At 41.3% G+C, this 12,757-nt stretch overlaps 3 non-coding genes across 3 annotated transcripts; 1 reads left to right on the top strand and 2 right to left on the bottom strand.

Annotated features, from left to right (window-relative positions):
- The first annotated feature begins 4,422 nt into the window (after positions 1-4,422).
- Positions 4,423-4,504, top strand: TRNAS-UGA. Its single transcript has one exon. It is a non-coding gene; the product is annotated as a tRNA-Ser (tRNA).
- A 2,067-nt stretch (positions 4,505-6,571) lies between these two features.
- Positions 6,572-6,643, bottom strand: TRNAD-GUC. Its single transcript has one exon. It is a non-coding gene; the product is annotated as a tRNA-Asp (tRNA).
- A 607-nt stretch (positions 6,644-7,250) lies between these two features.
- TRNAS-AGA lies at positions 7,251-7,332 on the bottom strand. The gene has a single exon. It is a non-coding gene; the product is annotated as a tRNA-Ser (tRNA).
- Between the last annotated feature and the right edge of the window lie 5,425 nt (positions 7,333-12,757).

Here is a 12,757-nt window from a genome sequence, read left to right as displayed (position 1 = left end):
TGCATGTTTAGGGCTAGTGGTAGAAAAAGCTTAGCTGTCCATACTTTCTGAAACAGAAAGGGAGCTTCAAGTGTCCTATAGAGACTTTCATTCCATCTCCCAATTTTCAATATGTGCTTCACTCCCAATTTCAATTATACCTAGTATCCTTAAGTCAAGAGCATCTCTGGAGCTTTTTTCCCAAAGTAAACCCTCTGTGAAGAAGGGGCAGTACAGACTAATGAGTCTAAGGTTACATGATTCTAACAACTCTTTTTTTGTTTGTTTGTTTTAGAGATGGAGTTTTGCTCTGTCGCCCAGGCTGGAGTGCAATGGCATGATCTCAGCTCACTGCAACCTCCGCCTCCTGGATTGAAGCAATTCTTGTGCCTCAGCCTCCCAAGCAGCCGGGATCACAGGTGTGTGTCACCACGCCGGGCTAATTTTTGTATTTTTAGTAGAGACGGGGTTTCACCATGTTGGTCAGGCTGGTCTCAAACTCCTGACCTCGTGATCCACCCACCTCGGCTTCCCAAAGGGCTGGGATTACAGGCGTGAGCCACCACACCCAGCAGGTTCTTCCAACTCTTAAGCCTTTCCAAGAAACTGTGACATCAGCTTTATTATGGTTGGCTTCCCACCTTGCAAACAGGTTTCAGCTTTATCCACTTTAATTCAATTACTATTTATCCAACTCCCTTCTGTCTCCCAAATTTTGTTGATAACTGTGGTATCCACCTAAATTCATGTTTCCTCCTCCATAGTACAGTGTTGTCTGTGGGACTAAGCTACCCAGCCAAAGTCTGTACTTACCAAGACTCCTTACACCTCAGTGAGGCCATATAATTAGTTATAATCAATAAATCATGAATGCAAGTAACATGTTTTTCTCTAAACCTTTATGAAGTGTGCACTTTCCCAAGCTTTAGGGGATAATAGATTCATAAGATGGAAGGGGCCTGGAACCTTGAATCACCACAAGGACAAAAAACAGGTTCCTCTTTCTTTGCTGACACAAAAATCTGCAATCGACTGTTACATGGGTAAGACATAAATCTCAGGCCGAGGGGGGCAGATCACCTGAGGTTGGGAGTTTGAGACCAGCCAAACCAACATGGAGAAACCCCTTCTCTACTAAAATTACAAAAAATTAGCCGGGTGTGGTGGCGCATGCCTGTAATCCCAGCTACTCGGGAGGCTGAGGCGGGAGAATAGCTAGAACTCGGGAGGCGGAGATTGCGGTGAGCAGAGATCGCGCCATTGCACTCCAGCATGGACAACAAGAGCGAAACTCCGTCTCAAAAAAAAAAAAAAAAAAAAAAAAAAAAAAACTCGTACATTTCCATTGCATCAAGCTACTTTAATTTGGGAAGCAAACAATGTTTTGTACTATCCGTTATTTGCTCTCATGCTCTCTTCATCACTGTAGGTTTACACATTTTTTGAATTGCTTTTATTGCCAACTTGTGGGCATCTTAAGAAAGCAAAAATAAAGCCCTGGGTTTCACTACCATTTTAACCAGAAGTCCCCGGGAACAATGTGACCACTTGAGCCAAATGTTTGACTAAATCAAAGTTCTTGTATCTAGGGACTACTTTTTCCCTGTTCCAGCAATAAAATGCTGTTCTGCCCGTTCGTTTTTAAACCTGAATAATGATGTTTGCTTCACAGCATAGAAAAACAAAGAAAAAAAACCCCTATGATCCTACAACCCAGACACAACTAGTAATGCATTGGTGTATTCTCCCACATCTCCCAAATATGTATAATGCAAAAATGTTACATGAGGTTATACAATATATGCATTTTTAAAATTCTCGCCGGGCGCGGTGGCTCAAGCCTGTAATCCCAGCACTTTGGGAGGCCGAGACGGGCGGATCACGAGGTCAGGAGATCGAGACCATCCTGGCGAACACGGTGAAACCCCGTCTCTACTAAAAAAATACAAAAAACTAGCCGGGCGAGGTGGCAGGCGCCTGTAGTCCCAGCTACTCGCGAGGCTGAGGCAGGAGAATGGCGTAAACCCGGGAGGCGGAGCTTGCAGTGAGCTGAGATCCGGCCACTGCACTCCAGCCCGGGCGACAGAGCAAGACTCCGTCTCCAAAAAATAATAATAATAAAATAAAATAAAATTCTCCTCTTTTAACTTAACATTATATCACATGCTTCTTGCCTGAACTATCACAATCTTTTCAAAAATACTGTTAGTTTATTTATTTATTTCTGCTATCCACTAGTAAGAGTTGCAAAATATAGTTTTTATTGGATTTGTAGTATTTTTCCAGGTAGATATAACCTATATTACATAATCATCTTCCCTCCTATTGTTGGAAATGTTTGTTATTTTAATTATTTCATTATTATAACAAAATATCATAAGTGTCTTTGAACATAAATGATTTCTTTTAGTTTGGATTGTTTCACTAAGTGAGTTTTCTTCAAAATGAAGTGAGTCAGCCGGGCGCGGTGGCTAATGCCTGTAATCCCAGCACTTTGGGAGGCTGAGGCGGACGGATCACGAGGTCAGGAGTTCAACACCACCTGTCCAACGCGGTGAAACCCCATCTCTACTAAAAATACAGGAAAAAAAAAAAAAAAAAAAAAGCTGGACATGATGGCGCATACCTGTAATCCCAGCTACTCAAGATGCTGAGACAGGAGAATCGCTAGAACCAGGGAGTCGGAGGTTGCAGTGAGCCGAGCTCCCGCCACTGCACTCCAAGCCTGGCAACAGAGCTAGACTCCATCTCAAGAGAGAAAAAAAAAAGAAGTGAGTCACCATTTGCACGAGCTTCCTGGTGGAATGGAGAAGTGCTAGGGCAGCAACAGCAAGGATCTTGTTCCAAGAACATGGGTAAGGGAGCTGATTAGTTTCCTAAGACTGCCCTAACAACCATAAACTGGGTAACTTAAAAAGACAGATTTATTCTCTCACAGCTCTAGAAGTCAGAAATCTAAAATCAAGATTTTGGCCAGGTTGATTGTTTTCTAGGTGCTCTGAGGGAGAATCTGAGACCTCTTTCCTTGCTCCTAATGATTGAAGAAAATCCTTGGCGTTCTTGGTTTGTAATTGCATCACTCCACTCTGCCTCCCTCTCAACATGGCTTTTGTCCTGGTGACTGTGTCTCTAAATTTTCCATTTCTTATAAGGACAATAGTCACTGGATTACTGGATTTAGAGCCTACCTGAATCCAGCGTGACCTCCTCTTAACTTGATTAAATCAGCGAAGACTGTTTTCAAATAGGTCAGGTTAGGATATCAACATATCTTTCTGAGCAACACAGTGCAATTCACTTCAGGAGCAACTGTCTTTTTGTCTGCCTTAAACGAAAATGAATATGGGAGAACTGTATCTGCAAGAGAGTTTGAGGGTCTCAAATGTAAAGGAATTCTCCCATTTGTATCTGAAAGTCTGTCTGAATCTACTTGGTGGTACTTTGGTCAAGCACTTCAATTCCCAGAACTCAAAGCTGTAATCCCTGAGATTCACCATTAAAGAATAAACAATAAAAGCCTGGTTCTGTAGTGTTTCCCTGAACCAACAGTCTTTAATCCTAGGGGGAAAAAAAGGTATTAATATAGCTAGATTTAGTGTGGCATTCACAAGCTCTTTTGCATTAGGAGGGACAAAGAATGTTCTCAAGCTGGAAAATTTTGGAAAACATGTTATCTAAGGTTCTCCATATTCTCCTGGCTCCTGGGACTGCCTGTTTCCCTCCCTGGGGAAGGTGAAAAGGAGTTAGCTTTTCCTGAGAGGATGGAGACCTTCCCATCAACTTTTTCTTCAGAGGGTCCACGAAGGCTAGGTCTTCCCTGCCCCTTCTCTTCCTGCACCCCTGCTCAAATTGGGTTTCAACGAATTCTTTAAGCCAGAGAAAGAACAAAGCAGTTCAAAGCTATTGAAGATATTTCTGGCTTAGTATTCAATACTGAAAGCAAAAGCAAATGACCCCAAGGTCATAATTCCTTCAAATTTCCTTTAGCAGGTTTCCTGTGCCATTGTCATTTGAGGGTGTGAAGCTACTAGGATCAGACCCTCAGCTCCAAACTCCCTTTCTGCTGGTATCTCACAAATACCTGTGAACAGGTGCATCAACCGTGACTAGCAAGTGGAGTTCTAGGGGGAGAGAAAATTCAAATCTCTTGTCTTGGAATGCTCCTTTGAACTCCACATTTCTCAACTGAATTCCAATTCACTATGGATGACTTATTTCATCTAAAAGTTGGAAGCTCTTAATGCACCTAGAAAATTATTTGTTACTAGACTTAGTAACCAGGCACCAAAACATCTTTTACTGTAGTATCTACTTACTATACTACCCAAGAATGGCACACTACTCACATCTTCTGATCCGTAGTCAGACGCATCATCCATTGCGCCACTGGCCCCGAGCTACTCACATCTTCAAAAGCTTTAACCAAGAACGCCATGTGGGTGTGTAGTCGTGGCCGAGTGGTTAAGGCGATGGACTTGAAATCCATTGGGGTTTCCCCGCGCAGGTTCGAATCCTGCCGGCTACGGTTTTATCCTGACTTCTCCCAAATAGTTTCTTTCTAATTGTACCCCAAAGGCAACTGAGTCTCCTGGATTACAGTTGTGTCATCTCCTTTGGTAACCCTGCCTTGTGCTCTGCGTTCTATTTGTCATCATTGTAGGTAACCCTGTTCTATCTGTCATCATTGTAGGTAACCCTGCGTTATAGTTTGCCTCTTTCTCTGAGTCCATTAACCTTCTCCTCCAACACCCGAGACAACTGTGTCTCCAGTAGGAGAGAATCTATTGTGGTGTAAACACCACCTAACGTTAATCCACCTAACGTTAATCCTAATTTGAGGAAGGCAATTCTCTTTTCCTCACCTACAAGCTCTGAGAATTGAAGTCAGACTCCATGGAATTTTCTCTGTAGATAAGTCTAAGTTGCTTGTCTGGGGTGTGAAGATTTTGCCTATTGTATATTAAGTGTTGTGTTTTGTTAGCCCAAGTTTAGGGACTGTCTGTCATTCAACAGCAATAAGGCATTACCTGTTTTGCAGCAATAATAACAATGACTGTGATTGTAACTTCAATATAAATGGTTGGTTTGTAGACAGTACCACAAACATTGTATCTTCTCGGCCTGAAAATTCGAGAGCCCAAGAATGGGAAAGGTTTATTAAACCACAGGAAGTGGATGTTAAAGCTAACCTCTGACTGCCAAGCCCTTATTATTTTTATTCTATTGATTTTGTTAAATGCCTTCATCTTACAGCTTAGAAAAATTCAAGGTGAAGTTCTCTGGCCCCAGTCTATTCTTCCTATCTTCTCCAGCACATTCAAAGACCAAGAACACTTATCTGGGCTTTACAGTACATTCAGGAAACAAGGTGTAACTTCAGACACTCAGTACTTTGGTTCTTATACAGAAGAAAGTTGGGAAGAAAAGGTTTAGGGAGGAGAAGAAAAGATATGGAAAAACAAGAAAACGGAAGAGAGGAGAAAGGCCAGGAGATGGAAGGAATGGAACAAAAGAGAAGCTAGCAGGGTGCCAAATACAGGAATGTTGTCACCCCTCTTGGCCACTTTTTTATTTTGAGTTTCCTCTGTCTTAGCAACCCCTAAATGCCCTTGCTCTTGTTCTGACAAGTAATTTTCCACTCTCTCCACTCTTTGAAATCAGCCCCTGATGTCAAGGTGCTTCTTAAAGTCCAACACCTCCATAGAGGCATTTGGATTATTTCCACTTTGGCCATTACAACTAGTGCTGCCATGAATATTCTTGTACATGTATTTCAGTGAATTTAAATAAATATTTTTGTTGGAGAGATATACTTATGGGTGGAATTGCAGAGCCACAGTACATGTATACATTCAAGCTTTAATATATAATGCTAAGTCATTCTCACAAGTGATTGAGCCAATTTACACCCCCTGAGCAAGTATCACATTGTCCTGATTGCTATGGCTTTTTAAGTCTCCCCCCCACCCCCACCTTTCAGGAAGCTCGATTTTTATTTTAAATCTGACATACATTCACTAACACATTGCCTGAAGCTTCAGATATTGTTGAAAGCAGCAGTGTTGACATTCCTCATGTGTTCCTGAAACTTGGGAATCTCCTCAAAAGTCTGTGGCCACTTCGTCATCTTCCCTCATACGTTTGATTGACATCTTGTGGATTCTATAGTTTGGAGTTGCCCAGGTCAGCTAGTGCAGCTGGAGCACACACAATCCCCCAGCTGGACCATGTCAATATCTTCATTCCAGGATTTCATGTCTAGAAGGACGGTGGATTTGAACATTTACATGAGCTTTTTGACCATGCAAATAAGAGGTAGATGCTACACAACTGTATTCTCAATAACTTTTAATGAGTGCATGTTGTGTCATTTAAACCTGGATTCTCCTTAGGGCCTTAAACTAACTGTGACTTTGAGTTTTCAGAATTGACTGGAATGTTTCTCTGATCAGAACAGCTGGTCTTAGGAGTGAGGAAAGTCGAGAGGGTCCAGTGACAGTTAAGGAGAAATGGCAAGTGGGTCCCACCGCAGCTCTGCCCTCAGAGCCAGGTAGGGGCCATCAGTGGGCAGAAGATGCAAAAACCTACTTTCCTCCCCGTCGGGGAATTGAACCCCGGTCTCCCGCGTGACAGGCGGGGATACTCACCACTATACTAACGAGGAAGAACTGAACGAGTACCTCTTTTGACTACCTCTAATAAACTGAAGTACTCTTGTCCACTTTTTTAAGTCTGTAAGTTTGTATTGTACTAAATTGATTATACTTGGCGAATTTACACTTTAATATGCCGCCTCAGTCGAAACGAAGGGGTCTGTCAGGACAGCCTGCTTTTTTGATTGTGATGGTGTCGATATCTCTGACAGTGTTTCTAGTCATTTGCAACCAGCGAGACCGGGTGACAAAAGCAGTTGAACCACTGATTCCACAGAAACTGATAAGTGACCACAGACTTGGACCCCAGACTAAGACTAAATTTCCATGAAGAGGAAAGCACTATCAAGACTTGTAACAAGTACAGGCTTCAAGAGGATTTGGAGGGCAGGGAAACGCAAGGCGTCCCCGAAAACCGTGCAAAGGTTCTGCTAAAGGGAAAATGATTAGGTATGTACTAATTAAGGCACCCATAATCTTAATGAAAATAGTAAATAGTCAATCAATAACTTCCACCCTCCATTGTTGTGGGGTTTCAGGATCGGGGAAGTACCAAACTCAATTCGCAACACGCGAGTTAGTTTGAGTTTCTTTCTTCTAAATCTTTCCTTACCACCTCGTAGTCGGCAGGACTCGAACTTGCGCGGGGAGACCCCGGTGCATTTCTAGTCCATCGCCTTAACCACTCGGCCACGACTACCCGGCCGCACCACGTTTTTTTTTTTTTTTTTTTTTTTTTCACGTTACAGACATGAAGAAATGCAAATCAGGATAACTACTGTATTGTACAAGAAAATTGGCTTTGTGAGTTGAATGTAAACTTTCAGGTATAACGAGAGTTTGTTTGTTTTTTTAAAAAAAGCAAACCTCCTGTGCCACCTGGACAAGAGCACTGGAATGAGAGTCCTCCCGCGTGAGGATAAGCAGCATCAGCGTTCCAAGCAAACAATACAAACTTCACGTTAGTAAACGGTGAGCGAGCTCCCGTCGGCGCCCGAAAGTAGGCTGTGATCTGAGCTCTGGCAGTGGAGTCTCTGCAGATGGAACTAAACTTTGCTAATTACGAAGTGGAGTGAGACCCTAACTTATGGCCCCCACTCATCCATTGCCTTTGAACAGCCCGTCTTTCGATAGTACTGGACACTCGTAGGTAATTGAAGACAGAGTGGAAGATTGCATAACTTGTGTGAAATCAGCACTTTGATCAAAGTAGAAACTGGACGAATACAGCTGGTGATTTACATGATTTAAATGGTTACAATGCAAAGATGTCCACTGTGGCATTATTTGTATATAGCATATAAATATGCTAACCAGTAAGGGAATGGTGTGATGCATTCCTGTCATAGGGTACCATACAGCTGTTAAATAATTAGATTCTGGCCGGGCGCGGTGGCTCAAGCCTGTAATCCCAGCACTTTGGGAGGCCGAGACGGGCGGATCACGAGGTCAGGAGATCGCAGACCATCCTGGCTAACACGGTGAAACCCCGTCTCTACTAAAAAAATACAAAAAACTAGCCGGCGCGGTGGTGGGCGCCTGTAGTCCCAGCTACTCGGGAGGCTGAGGCAGGAGAATGGCGTAAACCCGGGAGGCGGAGCTTGTAGTGAGCTGAGATCCAGCCACTGCACTCCAGCCCGGGCAATAGAGCGAGACTCCGTCTCAAAAAAAAAAAAAAAAAATTAGATTCTTATCGTTTTATTTGGAAAATGTGTGTAAACTTTAATACACAAAATAGCGAACATAAATAGTTCTATTTATATCGAATGAACCCCCAAATTAAAGTCCATTAAAAACATCCGAAGGGACACTCACCGATCTAATAAAACAGCAAAATGGAATGTGAGAGATTAAAATATCAATTTCGATTACGTTTGTATTCTTTACATTTGTCATAAAAATAGTCTGCATTATTTATGTAATTGGAAAATTAAAAATGGAAAAACAGGTACTGCAATATTTATGTAATTGGAAAATTAAAAATGGAAAAACAGGCTAAAATATGCCATTGCATACTTATGCATTTAAAACCTGGTTGTGTAAAAACAAAAAAGTTAATACTAATTTATCCGAGGTGTTGGATCATAACTCCTCATCGTTTTCTTCTTTCAGCTCTTCTCTCTTTCAAATTTTCAAGCAAAGTATATGTATTTATTTGTATTTGTACTTAAAGTGTTCCCACACTTCCTTAAGACTACAAGATGATTGTAGTACCTTGTTATCTGTTTGAAGAAATACGGAGTGGTGTGGCATGGATATTGAACCAGTAAAAAAAAAAAAAGATACCATCTAACTATTCTAAATTTCACATTTTAGAAAACGCCTTCATATTCAGGACCTCATGTAACTCTCATAACAGTTCCATGAGGTGCTGCCATCCACTTTTACAATAAGAAAAATGTTCAGATTAGAGAAGTTTGTAATTCACAGGGTTACTAAGTATTGAAATCAAAGCATCTTACTCTGTATCTTTCCTTATAGAGATGGAAAATGACACCTTTAAGAACAGAAAGGCACAGTCCCCTCAGCATTCAAAGGATAAATCCCACTTGGTCACAGCATATCATCCTTTTTAAAAATGGCTGATTCAGTTTGCTAACACTTATTAAGAATATTTACACTTATTTCCATGAGGAACATTGGTTTGCATTTTTTTTTTTTTTCTCAAACTGTGATCTGGTGTTTGTTTGCTTTGTTTTTGCTGAGGTAGTGCTATTTCATTTTTTATTTTTTACAGTAGTTTATTTTATTAAGGTAAAATATATATGTTTAATTTACCATTTTTACCCCATTTTTAAGTGTACGGTTCAGTGGAAACAGATACATTTATGTTCTTTGTTTCCCTTCATTCCCCCCCCCAAGTTTTGATGTCAACTAATATCCAATTCATAAACTGAGTAGGAAAGTGTTCTCTACTTTTCCAGTTTCTGGAAAAGTTTATGTAGACATGATATTATTTCCTCTTTAAAGGTTTGGTAGAATCTACCAATGAAGCCATCTAGGCCTGGAGTTTTCTTTTTGAGACGTTTTAAATTATAAATTATATTTTTAATAGTTATATTACGATTCAGATTATTTCTTGAGTGGGTTTTAGTAGTTTCTATCTTTTGAGAAATTGATATATTTCATCTAATTTGTCAATTTAATTGGTATATTATCCAAAATATTCTTTTATTTTTTGTATAATCTGGGTAAAGTACCCTCTTTCTTTCCTGCTGCATTTATCTTCTGACCAGTCTGACTGGAGATTTATTTATTATTCATCTTTTCAAAGCACTGGTTTTTGGATTTCATTGATCTTCTCTATTGTTTTTCTATTTCATTCCCTTTTGCTCTTTAATATTTGTTCTCTTCCACTTACTTTGAATTTCATTTACTCTTACTTTTCTAGTTTCTTAAGGTGAAACTATAGATGATTGATAGACAATTATTTTTTTAAATAGGGTCTGGCTCCGTCCCCCAGGCTGGGGGGCAGCTGGAGTGTAGTGGCATAATCTCTGCTTGCTGCAGCCTCCACTTCCCCAGCTCAAACATTCTTCCCACCTCAGCCTGCTGAGTAGCTGAGGACTGCAGGCACCCGCCAGCCACCAGCCCAGCTTCTCTTTCCTTCCCTCCCTCCCTTCCTTCCTTCCTTTCTTCTTTCCTTCCTTCCTCTCTCTCCTCTCTCTTTCTCCCTCCCTCCCTCCCTTCCTTCCTCCCTCTCTTTCTCTCTCTCTCTCTTCTTTCCTTCCTTCTCCCTCCTTCCTTCCTTCCTTCCTTCCTTCCTTCCTTCCTTCCTTCCTTCCTTCCCTCTCCTTCCTTCCTTCCTTGCTTTCTTTCTTTCCTGTTCTGGTAGAGACGGGTCTCGCCATGTTGCCCAGGCTGGTCTCAAATCCCTGGGCTCAAGCAATCCTCTTGCCTCAGTCTCTCAAAGTGCTGGGATTACAGGCATGAGCCATAGTACCTGGCCACGTTTTTCTTCTATAATATAAGCCTTTTTTCTATGAAAAGCTTTAGCTGCATTTTTTTATATTTTGTTTTCATTTTTATTTAGTTCAAAATAATTTAAATTTCCCTTGTGATGTATTATTTGGTTTTAGGCTATTTTGTTTAATTTCTGTTAATTGATTTCTGGTTTAATTCTGTTGTGGTCAGAAAATATACTTTCTGTAATTTCAGTCCTTTTGAGCTTACAGTGACTTATTTTTTAGCCCAAAATAAGGTCTGTCTTGGTAAGTATTCTATGAGCACTTGACAAGAAAATTTTCTGTTATTGCTGAGAAGAGCGTTCTATACATGTTAATGAGGTCAAATTTGTGGTAATGTGGTTCAAATCTTCTGTGTTCATACTGAATTTTCAGACTATTTGTTTTATCAATTACTGAGAAAGAAGTGTTAACATTTCCAACTATCAGCCTGGCACAGTGGCTCACACCTGTAATCCCAGCACTTTGGGAGGCCGAGGCGGGTGGATCACCTGAGGTCAGGAATTTGAGAACAGCCTGACCACCATAATGAAACCCCGTCTCTACTAAAAATACAAAAATTAGCTGGGCATGGTGGTGGGCACCTGTAATCCCAACTACTTGGGAGACTGAGGCAGGAGAATCACTTGAACCCGGGAGGCAGAGGTTGCAGTGAGCTGAGATCGCACCACTGCACTCCAGCCTAGGCAACAGAGCAAGACTCTGTCTCAAAAAATAAAATAAAAAAATAATAAAAATATAATTTCCAACTATAACTGAGTAATTTTTCTATTTCTCTTTGCAGTTTAGCAGGTTTCACTACACATATTTTGAAGCACTATTTGTAGGTGCATACATGTAGGGTTATTGTGGCTTCTTGGTGTATTGACCTCTTTTTTTTTTTTTTTTTTTTGAGGCGGAGTCTCGCTCTGTCTCCCGGACTGGAGTGCAGTGGCCGGATCTCAGCTCACTGCAAGCTCCGCCTCCCGGGTTTACGCCATTCTCCTGCCTCAGCCTCCCGAGTAGCTGGGACTACAGGCGCCCGCCACCTCGCCCAGCTAGTTTTTGTATTTTTAGTAGAGACGGGGTTTCACCGTGTTAGCCAGGATGGTCTCGATCTCCTGACCTCGTGATCCACCCGTCTCGGCCTCCCAAAGTGCTGGGATTACAGGCTTGAGCCACCGCGCCCGGCCTGACCTCTTTATGATTATGAAATGTTCCTCTTAATCTGATTATAGGCAGTAAATAGGGCAATTTCTTTCTCATTTGTTCCCTTTTCCCAGGTATCAAAAGTAGTCACTGCCTATTGTCTGTCTGAAGAAAGTTGTTACATATACTTTGTACAGTTTTCCAGTTGTTTAAGGCGATAGGGTAAGTCTGGTTTCTATTACTTTACCATGGAGAAGAAACAGGAGTCCTTTTGGCACTGGTCTTAAAAATGACCAATTTGACTTTAAATCCTGGTGGGATATCATCCTTTCCTTTGAGTTGTGTTTACTGATCCTCTTCCTCCATGATCCTTTTCTTGACTCTACACTTTATTGCAGCTAATTTTATTCATAATTAACACTGTGAAGAGTCAACAATTGCAACAGGCCCATGAAAAATAATTGGTTATTAGATACATGAACATCTTCTTTTATAAAATATTTGTTCAAGTTTTTGATCATTTAGTTGAGTCATTGATATGTAGCAGTCAGGATTCAACAAAAGAAGCAGAACCACTGGGGTGCACTTCAAGCTTCAGCATTATAAAGACTGTGGGGCAGATTATCAAGAAAGGAAGAAGGAGGTAAAGTGGGGAATAATAGAACAAGCTGGAACCCACAAGCATGATCTGGGAGCCCCACAGGATGAAATGAAATCCATGTCAGCTCTTGTTGCCTCTCCTTGGTGTTGTAATATTCTATAGAAGACAGGGTCCTTTGCTTGAAGCTAAACACAAACATTAGGTTCAGAAATTACAGAGGTTGAAGGAGAACCCACAGGAAGGTGGGGTAGTTAGTTGCAGGCACAAACACTGCCATGTGACAAGATAAGTCAGCAGGTGAGTTAGCATGAGCTACAAAATGACTGCTACTTAGCTTTCTTTCTCAAATCTTCTGCAAGAATATCTCTTGGGGACCATCCTAACCACAGACACACAGAAAAAGAAATTCTGGGGAATGTAGTTCAGCCTGG

Source organism: Trachypithecus francoisi, unplaced genomic scaffold (genome assembly GCF_009764315.1).
Source record: "Trachypithecus francoisi isolate TF-2019V2 unplaced genomic scaffold, Tfra_2.0 Lachesis_group10, whole genome shotgun sequence".
Classification (NCBI taxonomy): Eukaryota; Metazoa; Chordata; class Mammalia; order Primates; family Cercopithecidae; genus Trachypithecus; species Trachypithecus francoisi.
This window is presented reverse-complemented; position numbering and strand designations above follow the sequence as displayed.